The sequence below is a fragment of the Arachis ipaensis genome, chromosome B08 (assembly GCF_000816755.2).
Source record: "Arachis ipaensis cultivar K30076 chromosome B08, Araip1.1, whole genome shotgun sequence".
Lineage (NCBI taxonomy): Eukaryota > Viridiplantae > Streptophyta > Magnoliopsida > Fabales > Fabaceae > Arachis > Arachis ipaensis.
In genome coordinates this window covers 75,268,262-75,286,987 of record NC_029792.2, presented here as the reverse complement: position 1 = coordinate 75,286,987, position 18,726 = coordinate 75,268,262, and positions in this window count along the sequence as shown.

The following is an 18,726-nucleotide window of genomic DNA, read 5'->3' as shown; positions in this document are numbered from 1 at the left end:
TAGAAGTTGCTAATTGATTTGGATACCACTAAAGCTAGTCTTTCCCTTGGAAGTTGGCTAGGACTTGTGGAATCAAGTTGATTCATCCACTTGACTTTCCTCCATGATTAGAGGTTAACTAAGTGGTAGCAATGGATAATTGTGGTCACAATTGAGGAGGATAACTAGGATAAGACTTCTAATTCTCACAACCTTGCCAAGAGCTTTCTAGTTGTTAGTTTATTTTCATTGCCATTTACCTTTCATGTCTAATATCTCAAAAACCCCAAACATAGCTCCATAACCAATAACAAGGCACTTTATTGTAATTCCTAGGGAGAACGACCCGAGGTTCAATACTTCGGTTTATAGATTTTAGGGGGTTGTACTAGTGACAAACAAAATTTTTGTATGAAAGAACTATTGTTGGTTTAGAAACTATATTGCAACGAGAATTTATTGTGAATTCTAAACCACACAAAAGTTCTTCTCATCAAAATGGCGCCGTTGCCGGGGAATTGCAATGGTGTGATGTTATTGGTTATTGTATATATGTAAATATTGTGAATAGCCTAATTTTTGGATTGTTTGCTAGTCTTTGCTAGTTTAGGACTTTGTTTCATTATTTTGCTATTAGCTTTTGAATTTTATTTTCTCTTTTCACCATGAATTCTCACTTTGGCTATGAGTGTGATTACAACTATGTTGTAGGAAATGGGAGCTACAATGAAGATATGCATCAAGGATGGGATAACCAAAGGTGGGAGGAGTCATATGCATATGATCAATCTTCATGGCAACAACCTCCACCAATGCACTATGAACAAGAGCCATTCTATGATGCATACCAGTCCAATGGCTATGGTGAATCCCCTTGTGACTTTCAAGAACCACCACCATATGCCTTTGAGCCATACCCTCAACATAACCCTCAACCATACTCACAAGCCACTTTTCACCAACCATCTTCATATGACCCTAATCCATATCCATCCTACCAACAACCATATGAGCCATATGAACCACATATAGAGCCACCACCATCCCAACATCAATACTTTCAAGAGCCACCCCCTCCATGCTATTACCAAGATGAACCACCTCCAATGTGTACAAATTTGCAACCACAAGATGAATACCACTTCCCACCATAACCTCCCATGGAAAAATATTCATGTCCATCAATCCAAGAGCCATGTGATCCTACTCATGATATCCAAGAGGAACAAGAGTCAAGGGATCGTCTCAAGGAAGCATTGGATCAATTTCAAGCAACCATGGAGTGTGTTGTGCAACAAGTGGAAAGGATGGAAAACATTGGACCACCACAACTCTACCAAGAAGAACCACCTTCCTACTATGAATCCTTCCCCTAAATTGATGAACCCTTCCATCCACCCCAACCTCCAATGGATGATATCCTTGATGTTCTTGTTCAAGGACAAGAGGAAATGAAAAGGGATGTAGAACAATTCACGGCCGCCTTGGATGAGGTGGTAAACCGGTTAGCATCCCAATGCTTGAACACTCAAGGAACTCCCATGGCTACATGTGGGGAATCAAATGAAGAGCATAACATGAAGAAGAGATTGGTGGAGAATGAGGGAAGTTGCTTTGTGTTGGAACAATTGGAGGAAGCTATAATTGTTGAAGAAGAGGAAGAAGTGGTTGAAGACTTAGGAGATGTGGAGCCTCCATGGGAACATAGAATTGAAGAAAACCCCTCCAAGATGATTGAATTTGATGCTAAGGAGGAATGTGCACAACCTCCAAGGCATATTCCATATGAAGACTTGGATGGGATAGAGCAAGAAGTGAGTTCCCTTGGTGATGAAGATTAAGCATCAAACCTTAGTGGTGAAGAATCCTTTGAGCATGAAGAATCTTCTCCCAACAAGATGGAAAGCAATGTGGAGGTAAATTTTTCTCATCCTCCCATTTATGAATTGAGTAGGAGAAAATGTTTAGATAAAATTGTTGAACAAAGGATTATAATTGAGAAGTCTTGCGAAGAGGTGGAAATCCCTAGAAAAAGGAGGAGGGGAATTGAATACGCTTTGTCAAGACCCTTGGAATCACCTTTGCCTAGGTTGCCATCTACACCTTCATTTGAGTGGGTGAAACTCATTTCTATTAGCTTTATTATCCCACTTGAATATGGTTTGCTTGAAACGGATGGCCAACTTAGGATACTTTGTGGGATGAAGCATAAAAGAAAGATGTTTCGTGGTTGGCGTTGCAAGTCAAGGCTCATTATAGTTGATGCATCAAACATGAAATATAAAGGTTGGAGTAGCGCTCACCTAGATGGGTCTAGAAGGATTGTCAGTCAATTTCTAGAGAATTCACCTTGTTCACCACCCGTTTGGACTAATAATGATGATCAACTTCAAGACGGATGTGAAAATAAAGTGTGGGATCCCAGATCACAAAAAGAGGATCAACTTTAGGAGCCCCAAGCTTGTGAAGAACTCTATCAACACTTGGTGTAACAAATAAGAAATCTTGGGACACAATGGAGAACCAAGAATTGGTGGGAGTTCAAGGATAGCTTCAAACACAAGCCACCTTGAGAGGAGCTCCCCATAAGTCCAACTTAAGGACAATAAACAAAAGTGCTAGGTGGGAGACACCCCACCATGGTAACATCTTTTCATTTTCTCTTTTGTACATATTGATAGAATTAGTTTAAATTCATGTTTAGTTTAGTTAATTGAGTATATTTGGTAGTATCATATGTTAAATAAGATTTTAGGGTGTTTTGGTAGCTATTTGGAGGTTTGGAATGCTTGGATTGGTGCGAAAACATAGAAAAAATTTTAAAAAACAGAGCACTGGTGCGCAGAAATCATGATGGTTCCATTCCTTGGTAACGGCGCTGAAAACTTTATACGCACGTTCATAATCTTAATTCTTTGTCACAACTTCGCACAACTGACCAGCAAGTGCACTGGGTCGTCCAAGTAATAAACTTTACGTAAGTAAGGGTCGATCCCACGGAGATTATCGGCTTGAAGCAAGCTATGGTCACCTTGTAAATCTCAGTCAGGCAGATTCAAATGGTTATAGAGTTTTAATAATTAAATAGATAATTAAAATATGAACTAGGATAGAGATACTTATGTAATTCATTGGTGAGAATTTAAGATAAGAGTATAGAGATGCTTTCGTTCCTCTGAACCTCTGCTTTCCTGCTGTCTTCATCCAACCATTCCTACTCCTTTCCATGGCAAGCTTTATGTAGGGCATCACCGTTTTCAATGGCTATATCCCATCCTCTCTGTGAAAATGGTCCAATGCGCTGTCACTGCATGGCTAATCATCTGTCTGTTCTCGATCATACTAGAATAGGATTTACTATCCTTTTGCGTCTGTCACTACGCCCAGCACTCGCGAGTTTGAAGCTCGTCACAGCCATCCCTTCCCAGATCCTACTCGGAATACCACAGACAAGGTTTAGACTTTCTGGATCTCAAGAATGGCCATCCATGGGTTCTAACTTATACCACAAAGATTCTAATATCTCGGACTTGGTCCTCTATATTAGATATCTAAGAGATATTCATTCTAGCTTGTTTGCATGTAGAACAGAAGTGTTTGTCAGGCACGCGTTCATAAGTGAGAATGATGATGAGCGTCACATAATCATCACATTCATCATGTTCTTGGGTGTGAATGGATATCTTAGAATAGGAATAAGCTTGAATTGAATAGAAAAACAGTAGTACTTTGTATTAATTCATGAGGAACAGCAGAGCTCCACACCTTAATCTATGGTGTGTAGAAAGTCTACCGTTTGAAAATACATAAGTGATAATGATCCAGGCATGGCCGAATGGTTAGCCCCTATGAAAGTCTAAGATAGCATAAAACTGATCAAAGATCTTTTCTACAAAGATAGTAAAAAGTCCTATTTATATTAAACTAGTTACTAGGGTTTACAGAAATGAGTAAATGATGCAGAAATCCACTTCCGGGGCCCACTTGGTGTGTGCTTGGGCTGAGCATTGAGCTTTACACGTGTAGAGGTCTTTCTTGGAGTTGAACGCCAGTTTGTAACCTGTTTCTGGTGTTTAACTCCACTTTGCAACCTGTTTCTGGCGTTTGACTCCAGAATGCAGCATGGAACTGGGGTTCAACGCCAGTTTACGTCATCTATCCTTAATCAAAGTATGGACTATTATATATTGCTGGAAAGCCCTGGATGGATACTTTCCAAAGCAATTGAGAGCGCACCATTTGGAGTTCTGTAGCTCCAGAAAATTCACTTTGAGTGCAGGGAGGTCAGAATCCAACAGCATCTGCAGTCCTTCTTCAACCTCTGAATCTGATTTTTGCTCAAGTCCCTCAATTTCAGCCAGAAAATATCTGAAATCACAGAAAAACACACAAACTCATAGTAAAGTCCAGAAATGTGAATTTTAATTAAAAACTAATAAAAATATACTAAAAACTAACTAAATCATACTGAAAACTATGTAAAAACAATGCCAAAAAGCGTATAAATTATTCGCTCATCACAACACCAAACTTAAATTGTTGCTTGTCCCCAAGCAATTGAAAATCAAGTAGGATAAAAAGAAGAGAATATACTATAAATTCCAAAATATCAATGAAACTTAGCTCCAATCAAATGAGCGGGACTTGTAGCTCTTTGCCTCTTGAATAGTTTTGGCATCTCGCTTTATCCATTGAGGTTCAGAATGATTGGCATCTATAGGAACTTAGAATTCAGATAGTGTTATTGATTCTCCTAGTTCAGTATGTTGATTCTTGAACACAGCTACTTTATGAGTCTTGGCCGTGGCCCTAAGTACTTTGTTTTCCAGTATTACCACCGGATACATAAATGCCACAGACACATAACTGGGTGAACCTTTTCAGATTGTGACTCAGCTTTGCTAAAGTCTCCAATTAGAGGTGTCCAGGGTTCTTAAGCACACTCTTCTTTTTGCTTTAGACCTTGACTTTAACCGCTCAGTCTCAAGTTTTCACTTGACACCTTCACGCCACAAGCACATGGTTAGGGACAGCTTGGTTTAGCCGCTTAGGCCATGATTTTGTTCCTTTAGGCCCTCCTATCCACTGATGCTCAAAGCCTTGGATCCTTTTTATTACCTTTGCCTCTTGGTTTTAAGGGCTATTGGCTTTTTGCTCTTGCCTTTTGGTTTTAAGAGCTTTTGGCTTTTTCTGCTTGCTTTTTCTTTTTCTTTCCCCTTTTTTTCTTTTTCGCTATTTTTTTCTCTTTTTTTTTCTGCAAGCTTTTGTATTCACTGCTTTTTCTTGCTTCAAGAATCATTTTTATGATTTTTCAGATTATCAAATAACTTGTCTCCTTTTTCCTTATTCTTCAAGAGCCAACATATTTAACATTCATAAACATCAACTTCAAAAGATATATGCACTATTCAAGCATTCATTCAGAAAACAAAAAGTATTGTCACCACATCAAAATAATTAAACTAGTTTCAAGGATGAATTCGAAACCCTGTACTTCTTGTTCTTTTGTTTTTAAAACAGTTTTCATTTAATAGAGGTGGTGGATTCATATTCATAGCTTTAAGGCATAGACTCTTAGACACTAATGATCATGTAATAAGACACAAATATAAATAAACATAAAGCTAAAAGAAAATCAAAAAACAGGAAAATAAATAAACAAGGAGATTAAGGAATGAGTCCACCTTGGTGAGGGTGGCGTCTTCCTCTTCTTGAAGAACCAATGGTGCTCTTGAGCTCCTCTTTGTCTCTTCCTTGTCTTTCTTGCTCTTCCCTCATAGCTCTTTGATATTCTCTAATTTCATGGAGGATGATGGAGTGCTCTTGGTGCTCCACCCTTAGTTGTCCCATGTTGGAACTTAATTCTCCTAGGAAAGTGTTGATTTGTTTCCAATAGTTTTGTGGAGGGAAGTGCATCCCTTGAGGCATCTCAGGGATTTCATGGTGAGGAATCTCCTCATGCTCATGTTGAGGTTCATGATCTCTTGTTTGCTCCATCCTTTTCTTAGTGATGGGCTTATCCTCTTCAATGAGGATACCTCTGGCCTTAGGTGCCATAAATGGTTATGAAAAAAAAAGAAATGCTTTTACCACACCAAACTTAGAAGGTTTGCTCATCCTCGAGCAAAAGAAGAAAGAAAGGATGAGAAGAAGAAGAGATAGAGGAGATGGAGGTGTGTGAATGGTTCGACTACTGGGGGTTTAAGGTGGTTATGATGTGTGAAAAGGAAGGAGTGATGGTTTGAATTTGAGTGGGTGGGTGTAGGTGGGTGTATGATGGTTTTGGAGGGGAATTGGTGGAGGTTATTTTGGGAAAGAGAGTTATGAAAAGGTGTGAAGAGGAGAGAAGAAGTGGTGGGGATTCTGTGGGTATCCTGTGGGGTCCACAGATCAAGTGGGGTCAAGGACTTAACATCCCTGCTCCAATTAGGCATGTAAAACGCCATTGCTGTGCAATCCTGGCGTTTAACGCCAGGCAGATGCTTGTTTCTGGCGTTAAACGCCAGCTTGGTGCCTGTTTCTGGCGTTAAACGGCAGACAGATGCTTGTTTCCGGCGTTTAAACGCTAGACTGCTCTCCTCCAGGGTGTGCTATTTTCAATGCTATTTTTCATTCTGTTTTTGATTTTTCAGTAGTTTTTGTGACTTCACATGATCATCAACCTATTAAAACATGAAATAAAAAAAGAATAAAATAGATATGATTAAATAACATTGGGTTGCCTCCCAACAAGCGCTTCTTTAATGTCAATAGCTTGACAGTGAGCTCTCATGGAGCCTCACAGATAATCAGAGCAAGGTTGGAACCTCCCAACACCAAACTTAGAGTTTGAATGTGGGGGTTCAACACCAAACTTAGAGTTTGGTTGTGGCCTCCCAACACCAAACTTAGTGTTTGACTGTGGGGGCTTTGGTTGACTCTGCAGTGAGAGAAGCTTTTCATGCTTCCTCTCCATGGTTACAGAAGGAGATCCTTGGGTTTCAAACACAAGGTTGTCCTCATTCAGTTGAAGGACTAACTCTCCTCTGTCTACATCAATCACAGCTCTTGCTGTGGCTAGGAAGGGTCTTCCAAGGATGATGAATTCATCCTCATCCTTCCCTGTGTCTAGGATTATAAAATCAGCAAGGATGTAAAGGTCTTCAACCTTCACTAGCACGTCCTCTAGGCAATCTAGGCAATCTCAGTTGATCCAGATCACTTAGTTCATTGATGAGCAAGGGAGGTTCATCTTCCCAAGTCTCATTACCAAATAATTTGGTATTCAGCTTCATGATTGCACCAAGGTACTTGGCAATTCAGTGACATCTTCATTCTCTTCAGAAGAAGAATACTCATCAGAGCTCATGAATGGCATAAGGAGGTTCAATGGAACCTCTATGGTCTCTAGATGAGTCTCAGATTCCTTTGGTTCCTCAGAGGGAAACTCCTTGTTGATCACTGGACGTCCCAGGAGGTCTTCCTCACTGGGATTCACGTCCTTTCCCTCCCTTGTAGGTTCGGCCATGATGGTTAAATCAATGGCCTTGCACTCTCTTTTTGGATTCTCTTCTGTATTGCTTGGAAGAGTACTAGGAGGAGTTTCAGTGACCCTTTTACTCAGCTGGCCTACTTGTGCCTCCAAATTTCTAATAGAGGACCTTGTTTCATTCATGAAACTCACAGTGGCCTTAGATAGATCAGAGACTATATTTGCTAAGCTAGATGGATTCTACTTAGAATTCTCTATCTGTTGCTGAGTGGATGATGGAAAAGGTTTGCTATTACAGGGTTCTCAGGATCATAAGCTTCTTCTTCAGAAGATGCCTCTTTAATACTGTTGGATGATTCCTTCAATCCATTCAGACTCTAAGAGATCATATTGACTTGCTGAGTCAATATTTTATTCTGAGCCAATATGGCATTCAGAGTATCAATTTCGAGAACTCCCTTCCTCATAGGCATCCCATTACTCACAGGATTCCTTTTAGAAGTGTACATAAACTGGTTATTTGCAACCATGTCAATGAGTTCTTGAGCTTCTGCAGGAGTTTTCTTTAGGTGGATGGATCCACCTGCAGAATGGTCCAGTGACATCTTTGATAACTCAGACAGACCATCATAGAATATATCCAGGATGGTCCATTCTGAAAGCATGTCAGAAGGACACTTTTTGGTCAGATCCTTGTATCTCTCCCAAGCTTCATAGAGGGATTCTCTTTCTTTCTGTCTGAATGTTTGAACATCCACTCTAAGCTTGCTAAGCTTTTGAGGAGGAAAGAACTTGGCTAAGAAAGTCGTGACCAGCTTATCCCAAGAGTTCAGGCTGTCTTTAGGTTGAGAGTCCAACCATACTCTAGCTCTGTCTCTGGAAAAGCATAAGCCTGTAGACCTCGGGATCAACCCCATTGGTCTTAACAGTATCACAGATCTGCAAGAATACAGTTAAGAACTGAAAAGGATCTTCTGATGGAAGTCCATGAAACTTGCAATTCTGTTGCATCAGAGAAACTAATTGGGGCTTAAGCTCAAAATTGTTTACTCCAATGGCAGGGATTAAGATGCTTCTTCCATGTAAATTGGAATTTGGTGCAGTAAAGTCACCAAGCATCTTCCTTGCATTGTTATTATTTTTGGCCATGTCTCCTTCTTTTTCAAAAATTTCTGTTAGATTTTTTCCAGAGAGTTGTGCTTTAGCTTCCCTTAGCTTCCTCTTCAGAGTCCTTTCAGGTTCAAGATCAGCCTCAAGAAGAATGTTCTTATCCTTGTTCCTGCTCAAAGATTGAACCTTTCTTACTAAGCAAGTAACAAACTAAAAATTTTTGAATCAATCACATTAATTGTTAGCATTAATTTTGAAAATTTGAAATAGAAATAAGAAAAAGATTTTTGAAAATCATTTTGGAATTTTCAAAAATTATGAAAGGAAAAATGAGAAAGATTTGATTTTTGAAAAAGATTTGAAAAAGATAGAATTTTTAAATTGAAAATTGGATTTGACTCATAAGAAACAACTTGATTTTAAAAATTTTTTAAAAAGTCAACTCAAATTTTCGAAAATTTTATGAGAGAAAAAAAAGGAAAGATAATTTTTTGATTTTTGAATTTTAATGATGAAAGAGAAAAAAAACACAAAAATGACACATAACATAAAAATTATGAATCAAAACACACAATGCATGCAAGAACACTTTGAATGTCAAGATGAACACCAAGAACACTTTGAAGATCAAGATGAACATCAAGACTTATTTTTGATAATTTTCAAGAAAAGAAAAACATACAAGACACCAAGCTTAGAAATTATCAAACTTTAGACACTAACAAATTGAAAATGCATATGAAAAACAAGAAAAGACACAAAACAAGAAAATATGAAGATCAAACAAGAAGACTGGCCAAGAACAACTTGAAGATCATGAAGAATGCAATGTATGAAATTTTCGAAAATAATTTTTTGAAAATTAAAATGATGCAATTGACACCAAACTTAAAACTTGACTCTAGACTCAAACAAGAAACATCAAATATTTTTGGTTTTATTATTTTATTAAACTTTTTTGATTTTTTTTTCAAAATTTAATTGGGAAAAATGAAAAAGAAGAAATTTTTTTTGTATTTTTCGAAAATAAGAAAAAAAAAGCTCAAAATTAAAATAAAATTACCTAATCTGAGCAACAAGATGAACCGTCAGTTGTCCAAACTCGAACAATCCCCGGCAACGGTGCCAAAAACTTGGTGCGCAGAAATCGTGACGGTTCCATTCCTTGGTAACGGCGCTGAAAACTTTATACGCACATTCATAATCTTAATTCTTTGTCACAACTTCACACAACTGACCAGCAAGTGCACTGGGTCGTCCAAGTAATAAACCTTACGTGAGTAAGGGTTGATCCCACGGAGATTGTCGGCTTGAAGCAAGCTATGATCACCTTGTAAAACTCAGTCAGGCGGATTCAAATGGTTATAGAGTTTTAATGATTAAATAGATAATTAAAATATGAACTAGGATAGAGATACTTATGTAATTCATTGGTGAGAATTTCAGATAAGAATATAGAGATGCTTTCGTTCCTCTGAACCTATGCTTTCCTGCTATCTTCATCCAACCATTCCTACTCCTTTCCATGGCAAGCTTTATGTAGGGCATCACCGTTGTCAATGGCTATATCCCATCCTCTCTGTGAAAATGGTTCAATGTGCTCTCATTGCATGGCTAATCATCTGTCGGTTCTCGATCATACTGGAATAGGATTTACTATCCTTTTGCGTCTGTCACTACATCCAGCACTCGCGAGTTTGAAGCTCGTCATAGCCATCCCTTCCCAGATCCTACTCGGAATACCACAGACAAGGTTTAGTCTTTCTGGATCTCAAGAATGGCCATCCATGGGTTCTAACTTATACCACGAAGATTCTAATATCTCGGACTCGGTCCTCTGTATTAGATATCTAAGAGATATTCATTCTAGCTTGTTTGCATGTAGAACGGAAGTGTTTGTCAGGCACGCGTTCATAAGTGAGAATGATAATGAGCGTCACATAATCATCACATTCATCATGTTCTTGGGTGCGAATGGATATCTTAGAATAGGAATAAGCTGAAATTGAATAGAAAAACAGTAGTACTTTGTATTAATTCATGAGGAACAGCAGAGCTCCACACCTTAATCTATGGTGTGTAGAAACTCTACCGTTTGAAAATACATAAGTGATAATGGTCCAGGCATGGCCGAATGGCCAGCCCCCATGAAAGTCTAAGATAGCATAAAACTGATCAAAGATCTTTTCTACAAAGATAGTAAAAAGTCCTATGTATATTAAACTAGTTACTAGGGTTTACAGAAATGAGTAAATGATGCAGAAATCCACTTCCGGGGCCCACTTGGTGTGTGCTTGGGTTGAGAATTGAGCTTTACACGTGTAGAGGTCTTTCTTGGAGTTGAACGCCAGTTTGTAACCTGTTTCTGGCATTTAACTCCACTTTGCAACCTGTTTCTGGCGTTTGACTCCAGAATGCAGCATGGAACTGGCGTTCAATGCCGGTTTACATCGTCTATCCTTAATCAAAGTATGGACTATTATATATTGCTGGAAATCCCTAGATGTCTACTTTCCAACGCAATTGAGAGTGCGCCAATTGGAGTTCTGTAGCTCCAGAAAATCCACTTTGAGTGCAGGGAGGTCAAAATCCAACAGCATCTGCAGTCCTTCTTCAACCTCTGAATCTGATTTTTGCTCAAGTCCCTCAATTTCAGCCAGAAAATACCTGAAATCACAGAAAAACACACAAACTCATAGTAAGTCCCAGAAATATGAATTTTAATTAAAAACTAATAAAAATATACTAAAAACTAACTAAATCATACTGAAAACTATGTAAAAACAATGCCAAAAAGCGTATAAATTATCCGCTCATCAAGCACCATCCACGCGTACGCGTACTGTGCGTGTATGCGCACCTGAGCATTTTCGACCATCCACGCAGACGCGCCATGTACGCGTATGCGTGGATGCAAAAATTTCACCCCCAGCCAAAAACCCGAGAGTTAGGCCTGCACTGTGCGAAAATTGGGCCTAAGGCACAAACCAACCCGCGCGTGCGCGCACCTGGCGCGTACGCGTCCATGATCCCAAATGCACAATGCACGCGTACGTGCACAAGCCGCGTGCGCGCCGATGCATTGAAATGGTTTCTAGGCTACCCACCCGAGAGTTGTGCTGAGCTTGGGCCAGCACTATGCCTTTGGCCCAACCTCGCCCACGCGTGCGCGCACCTGGCACGTACGCGCCCTTCGGCCAGAATGCACATCGGTGCGTAAGCGTACATGCTGTGAGCGCGCCGGTAAAAAAAAAAAGAGTTTTTTTCCCCTCTTCCATTTTCTTTTGTCTATCGCATTTGTATACTTCTATTCTTTGCATTTCCATTTTGTTTTTATAGCCTGTTTTTACTTTATTATTTTTTTTCGAGTTTCTTATTTTGATAATGGTGTTGCATTCTTACACTCAATCGTTGAGAATTTCTTGCATTGGTTTGGTGCCTCTTGACTTGTTTGTTATTTGTTGGGTGATGAAACTTTAAAATCAATGCTTCATCTTGTATGACTCTTGTGTCTTTGTGCATTGATATGACCTAATATTGTTTTTCATGACCCATTTTTTCTTATTTGAACTTGATGCTCAATATGTTCTTCATGCTTTGATTTTACTCTTGCATCAAGTATTAGTTGATATGCCATTAGCTCATATTGTTTTCTCCCTCACATGCTTAGCTACCATGTAGTGAGAACCTTACCCTTATTTGGCATTAGCCCCCGCCTATGTTCTATTTCCTTCAATATCTTTGTTGTAGGCTTAATTTTCTTTCTTTTTCTTTCCTTTCAGGTTGGCCACCAAGAAGGAAGAAAATGAAAAGTTTCTAAATGGGCAACGAACAAGTCATCCACACAACCTTTTGCAGGAGCTCATCAATTGTAGCAACCCGTCCTCATTGCTCTCCTTTGCATGCACCGAGGACGGTGCAATCTTCAAGTGTGGGGAGGTCGTCCGACCGATCTCCATGGGTACCAATTCCTTTTTCAACACCAATATTAGTTAGTTATTGCATTCCATTCTAGGTTTTTAGGATTTTTGTTGCATTTTCTTAATTTTGCATATATATGCACAATAAGCATAGTCAAAATAATGAAATTTTTCAAGATTTCTATCTATAGGGCACCAATTGATTTGAGTGAAAACTTTTCATAGGACTTGCTTGAATTATACACATATTGTGGAACATGGTTTTTGAGTTAAGAATACAAGCTTGTGAGATTTGAACCTAATGGTGTGGTTACATTTTATAACCACTTATTTTCCCTTCTTGTGTGCATTATTCTCTTTCTATGATTGTAATCTTTGATTTGTTTGATTCTTTATGTCTATTATTTTGTGTATTCATGAATTTATATGATTGAGGCCATCATTTCATTTAGCTCACTTACCCAAATAGCCTTACCTCTTATCATCCATTGTTAGCCAATTTGAGCCTACGCTTAACCCACTTGTTCATAATTTTAGCACATTACAAGCCTTGAAGCGAAAAATAATAAATGTCCTTATTTGGATCTTTGATTAGCTTAGGCTAGTTTGTGTGTATCATTCAAGTATGGGAACCTTGGGACATTGGGTGAATAAAAGGGTAGTTTTGTATTTTTGTTGTAAATATTGGGAATTGGGTACATGCTCATATGTAATGAATGTAAAACCTTATGCATTGATGATCTTGTATATAGAAAGAAAAATGAGAAAAAGGAAAAGAAAAGAAAAAAAATAATATGGAAAAGAAAAGAAAAAAAATATAGAAAAAGAAAGAAACAAAGAAAAATAAAGAAATAAAAGGGGACAAAATGCCCCAAAGCAAAGCTCAATAAGGGTCAATGCATAAGTGTTGTGAAATGAAAAGAAAATGCATGAGTATGTTAAAAAGTGAAAAATGGGTAGTTAGGTTAGTTTTGAATTGTATAGGATGTCATAGGTTAGGTGGAAAGTTTAAGCTTATCAAAGATTCAAATTTTAAGCTCACTTGACCATATATGCATCCTACCTTGACCCTAGCCCCATTACAACCTATGAAAAGACCTCATGATACTTGTATGCATGCATGAAATAAATGTTGATTGTTAGAAGAAAAACAAATCTTGGAAAGCATGATTAGGGGAGAATTGAGTGAATCAATCCTAAACACTTGAGCGATTAGAGTGCAAACACATCCGGTGAGGGTTTGATGCTCAATTACATGCTTTTACCTATAATCATCACTTTTCTTGCAAGTTTGTAAAAATATTTAATAGCTCAATTCAATTGTAGTTTGGCATGGTTGTTAATACCTTTGGCCCTTGTGCTTATATATATATATTCTTGGAAATTGATTTATTTTGACCAAGAAATAGCATTCATGTAGATAATTGCATATAGTTTAGGTTGCATTTAATTAGATTTCATTGAATAAATGTTGATACCCTTTGCTTTCTCTTGGTTTAAGCATGAGGACATGCTTGGTTTAAGTGTGGGGAGGTTGATAAACTCCATTTGTAGGGTTTATCTTGTGCTTAATTTAGAGGGTTTTGTCAACCTTTCTCCCATTTATCCAATGAAATAGCATGGTTTTATAACTTCTCCTTTAATTGTGCTTAAGTGTGAAAACATGCTTTTAGGTCCTTAATTGTTTAATCTTGATTTACCTTTGATTCCATTAGATGCCTTGATATGTTTGTTAAGTGATTTCGGATTTAGGAGGCAAATATTGGATCAAGGGAATGAAGGAAAAGCATGTATAAATGGAGAACTTATGAAGAAATGAAGGAATCGCAAAAGCTGTCAAGCCGACCTCTTTGCACTTAAACGACCATAACTTGAGCTACAGAGGTCCAAATGATACGGTTCTAGTTGCATCGGAAAGCTAACATCCGGAGCTTCGAAATGATATAAGATTTGCCATGGTTGCATTTCGCATAGGGACGCGCACGTGCACGGTACGCGTACGCGTCCATGGGCGCACACAATTCACTTAGTCAAACACGTGGCCAGCGATTTTAGAAGCCTTGTGGGCCCAATCCAACTTATTTTTGATGCTATTTAAGCCAAGGATTGAAGGGGAATTAACATACTTTCACACATTAGTTTAGTTTAGTTTAATTTTTGGAGTGAAAGTTAGTTTTAGAGAGAGAAGCTCTCACTTCTCTCTAGGATTAGGAATTAGGATTAGGATTAGTTCTTAGATCTAGGTTTCAATTCATGCCTTCTTCTACTTTTGATTCTAAATTCTTGTTGTTACATTCATCTTCCTCTATTCTTTTGTTGTAATTTTCTTTACGTTGTTTCTTAACTTTATTGTAGATCTACTTTTGTTCCTTCTCTTCTCTTTCAATTCAATTAGAGGTAATTCATAATAATTGTGTTCCTTTTGATTGTTGTTATTGATTTCTTACAATAATTGTTGTTAGATTCTATTGTTTTTATCCATTTACTATACTTTTCTTTAATGCCTTCCAAGTGTTTAATGAAATACTTGGTTGGATTTTAGTGTAGATTTTGTTTCTCTTGGCCTAGGTGGAGTAATTAGTGACGCTTGAGTTATCTAATTCCTTTGTAGATTGATAACTAGAAGTTGCTAATTGATTTGGATACCACTAAAGCTAGTCTTTCCCTTGGGAGTTGGCTAGGACTTGTGGAATCAAGTTGATTCATCCATTTGACTTTCCTCCATGATTAGAGGTTAACTAAGTGGTAGCAATGGATAATTGTGGTCACAATTGAGGAGGATAACTAGGATAAGACTTCTAATTCTCACAACCTTGCCAAGAGCTTTCTAGTTGTTAGTTTATTTTCATTGCCATTTACCTTTCATGTCTAATATCTCAAAAACCCCAAACATAGCTCCATAACCAATAACAAGGCACTTTATTGTAATTCCTAGGGAGAACGACCCGAGGTTCAATACTTCGGTTTATAGATTTTAGGGGTTTGTACTAGTGACAAACAAAATTTTTGTATGAAAGAACTATTGTTGGTTTAGAAACTATATTGCAACGAGAATTTATTGTGAATTCAAAACCACACAAAAGTTCTTCTCATCAAAATGTGGTTTGGCATGGTTGCTAATACCTTTAGCCCTTGTGCATATATGCTTCTTGGACATTGATTTATTTTGACCAAGCAATTGCATTCATGTAGATAGTTGCATATAGTTTAGGTTGCATTTAGTTAGATTTCATTGAATAAATGTTGATATCCTGTGCTTTCTCTTGGTTTAAGCATGAGGACATGCTTGGTTTAAGTGTAGGGAGGTTGATAAACCCCATATTTAGGGTTTATCTTGTGTTGAATTTAGAGGGTTTTGTCAACCTTTCTCCCATTTACCCAATGAAATAGCATGATTTTGTAAATTCTCCTTTAATTGTGCTTAAGAGTGAAAACATGCTTTTTAGGTCCTTAATTGTTTAATCTTGATTTACCTTTGATTCCATTAGATGCCTTGATATGTTTGTTAAGTGATTTCCGATTTAGGAGGCAAAGATTAGTTTAAGGGAATGAAGGAAAAGCATGTAAAAATAGAGAACTCATGAAGAAATGAAGGAATCGCAAAAGCTATCAAGCCGACCTCTTCGCACTTAATCGATCATAACTTGAGCTACAGAGGTCCAAATGATGCAGTTCCAGTTGTGTTGGAAAGATAACATTCGGGGCTTTGAAACGATATAAGATTTGATATGATTGCTACACGTATGGTGACGCTTACACGCACTGTACGTGCACACGTCGTTGCTGCCATATGATCCACTTAAAGCAATACATGGCCAGCGAATTCTAAATCCTTGTGGGCCCAATCCAACTCATTTCTGATGCTATTTGACCCAAAGATTGAAGAGAGATAAGACATCTAGTCATTAGTTTAGTTTTATTGGAGTTTTCACATGCTTTTAGTTAGTTTCTAGAGAGAGAAGCTCTCTCTTCTCTCTAGAATTAGGAGTAGGTTAGATCTAGCTTAGGGATTCTTAGATCTAGTTTAATTTCATGCTTTGATTTACTTTTCCTTTACAATTTCTATTTCCTCTTCTTCTCCTCTCTCTAATTTTATATTTCATTCTTGTGATTCTCTACTTTTATATTCATGCACTTTTATTTCTTCTATTTTCATTTCAATGCAATTTATGTTTTCATGTTCCTTTATTGTTCATTTGATTTGTTGTTGTTTAATTTCTTGCAATTGAGTAGTGTAGATTTACTTTCCTTGCACTCTTTACTATGCTTTTCTTTTGTGCCTTTCAAGTGTTTGATAAAATGCTTGGTTGGATTTTAGAGTAGAATTTTATGTTCTTGGCTTGGGAAGGTAACTTAGGAACTCTTGAGTTACTAATGTCCAAGTGATTGACGATTGGAAGCCATTAATGCTAGATCTCACTAATTGATTTGGTGGAGAACTAGGACTTATAGTCTTAGATTGACATAGCTCACTTGACTTTCTTTATTAGTTAGAGGATGACTTAGTGGGGTTGGTCCTTGCCGATTCTCATGTTGTGGTTAGTGATAAGGATAGAGATCCTTGACCACCAAACCTTGCCAAGACCTCTTTAGTTGTTAGTTTATTTTCATTGCCATTTACATTTCATGTCTCTTATCCCAAAAACCCCAAAATACAACCCATAACCAATAACAAGACACTTTGTTGCAATTCCTAGGGAGAACGACCCGAGGTTCAATATTTCGGTTTATAGATTTTAGGGGTTTGTTACTTGTGACAAACAATCTTTTGTATGAAAGGACTATTGTTGGTTTAGAAACTATACTTGCAACGAGATTTCATTATTTGTGAATTCTAAACCACACAAAAGTCCAATCATCAACAGCATCATCTACTTTCTTCCTCTTCTTCTATAAGACTTCGTCAAATCCATCTGAATGCCACCTGAAATAAACAAAATTGCACACAACTCAAAGTAACATTCATAGTGGCTAAAAAGTATTTAAATCTTGATTAAACTTAATAATTCAAATGCAAATTCACTAGGAAAAGATAGAAAAGATGCTTACGCATCACTTTGTTCCTCCTAGAGTTAAACTTTTTACATGGTTCGTCTTAGTTGGCAGGGTCAATACGAAAGAGAGGCTGAGTAGACTCAGGATTATTAATCATAATGATAATATCTATGTTTTATATAAAAAGGATATAGAATTTGTGCATCATTTGTTCTTTGGCTGTGAGTTTACGTGGCAGGTGTGGTGCGCTTGGTTGACGTGTGCTGATAGAGCTTAGACCATGCCTGGGTCTGTTAAAGAGTTTTTTCAGAGTTGGATTGGAGTGCCAGGTTGTACGTCTGAGCAAAAGAAGTGGATGATAGGATTCTTTGTGGTTATTTGGAATATCTGGTTGGAACGGAAGAGCAGAGTATTCCAGAGTTCAGAGACAGGTGTTGAAGATATTAAGACTAGGTCGTTTTTGAGTTACTGGGACTGGTGTGGGGTTGATCCATTTGGTTGTTGATGGCGATGCCAAAGATGACAACTAATTATACCTATTTTTATTTGTGTGTAGTGTCTTGTGTTTTATTGTGCTCTTTTCCTATATGCTCCACTTCAGTGTGTTGAGCTCCTTTTAAAAAAAAAACTCCCTTGCTATCATATCTTGGTTCACCACACTAACTACAAACCTATCATTACCTACATACTACACTTTTAGTTAGAGTGACAAACAGATTAGCCTTCTTCGTTCGTCAATACCTATCATAAATAAAAGTTAGATTGAGCCCAAGTGGCGGAACTTGAAACAAAATTTTGAGGGGCCACATAGAAGATAATTGTCAAAATATTTTTGATATGGACCCCATTTAAGATAAGCTCGTCTAATTTCATCTCTCTGGTTTGGGTGATATTATCAAATTTAAAGCCGTTTTTCAGGGTCTCTTTCCAGAAAAATGAAAAATTAAGGTCAAACTCATCAGATGTAACCTTTTGAACTTTTGAAGGTTGTATTTCACTTTTTTGTGATTTATTAAAGTAGAAGAACTATCCACAGGTGTTGATATTGTAAAAATTATATGTTCTCATTCTTAAATATTAGCCTTCCTCTTAAAAAATGCATCAATTCTTTTTTTTTTATTATTATTTTATATAAAATTTGAATATATATCCTGTAAAATATGTAAGAAGAAGTTAGAAGGACAAATATTAAAATTTATAATATTTATTGAATTTTTTTTATCAATTTATACAAATACAATAATATTAATA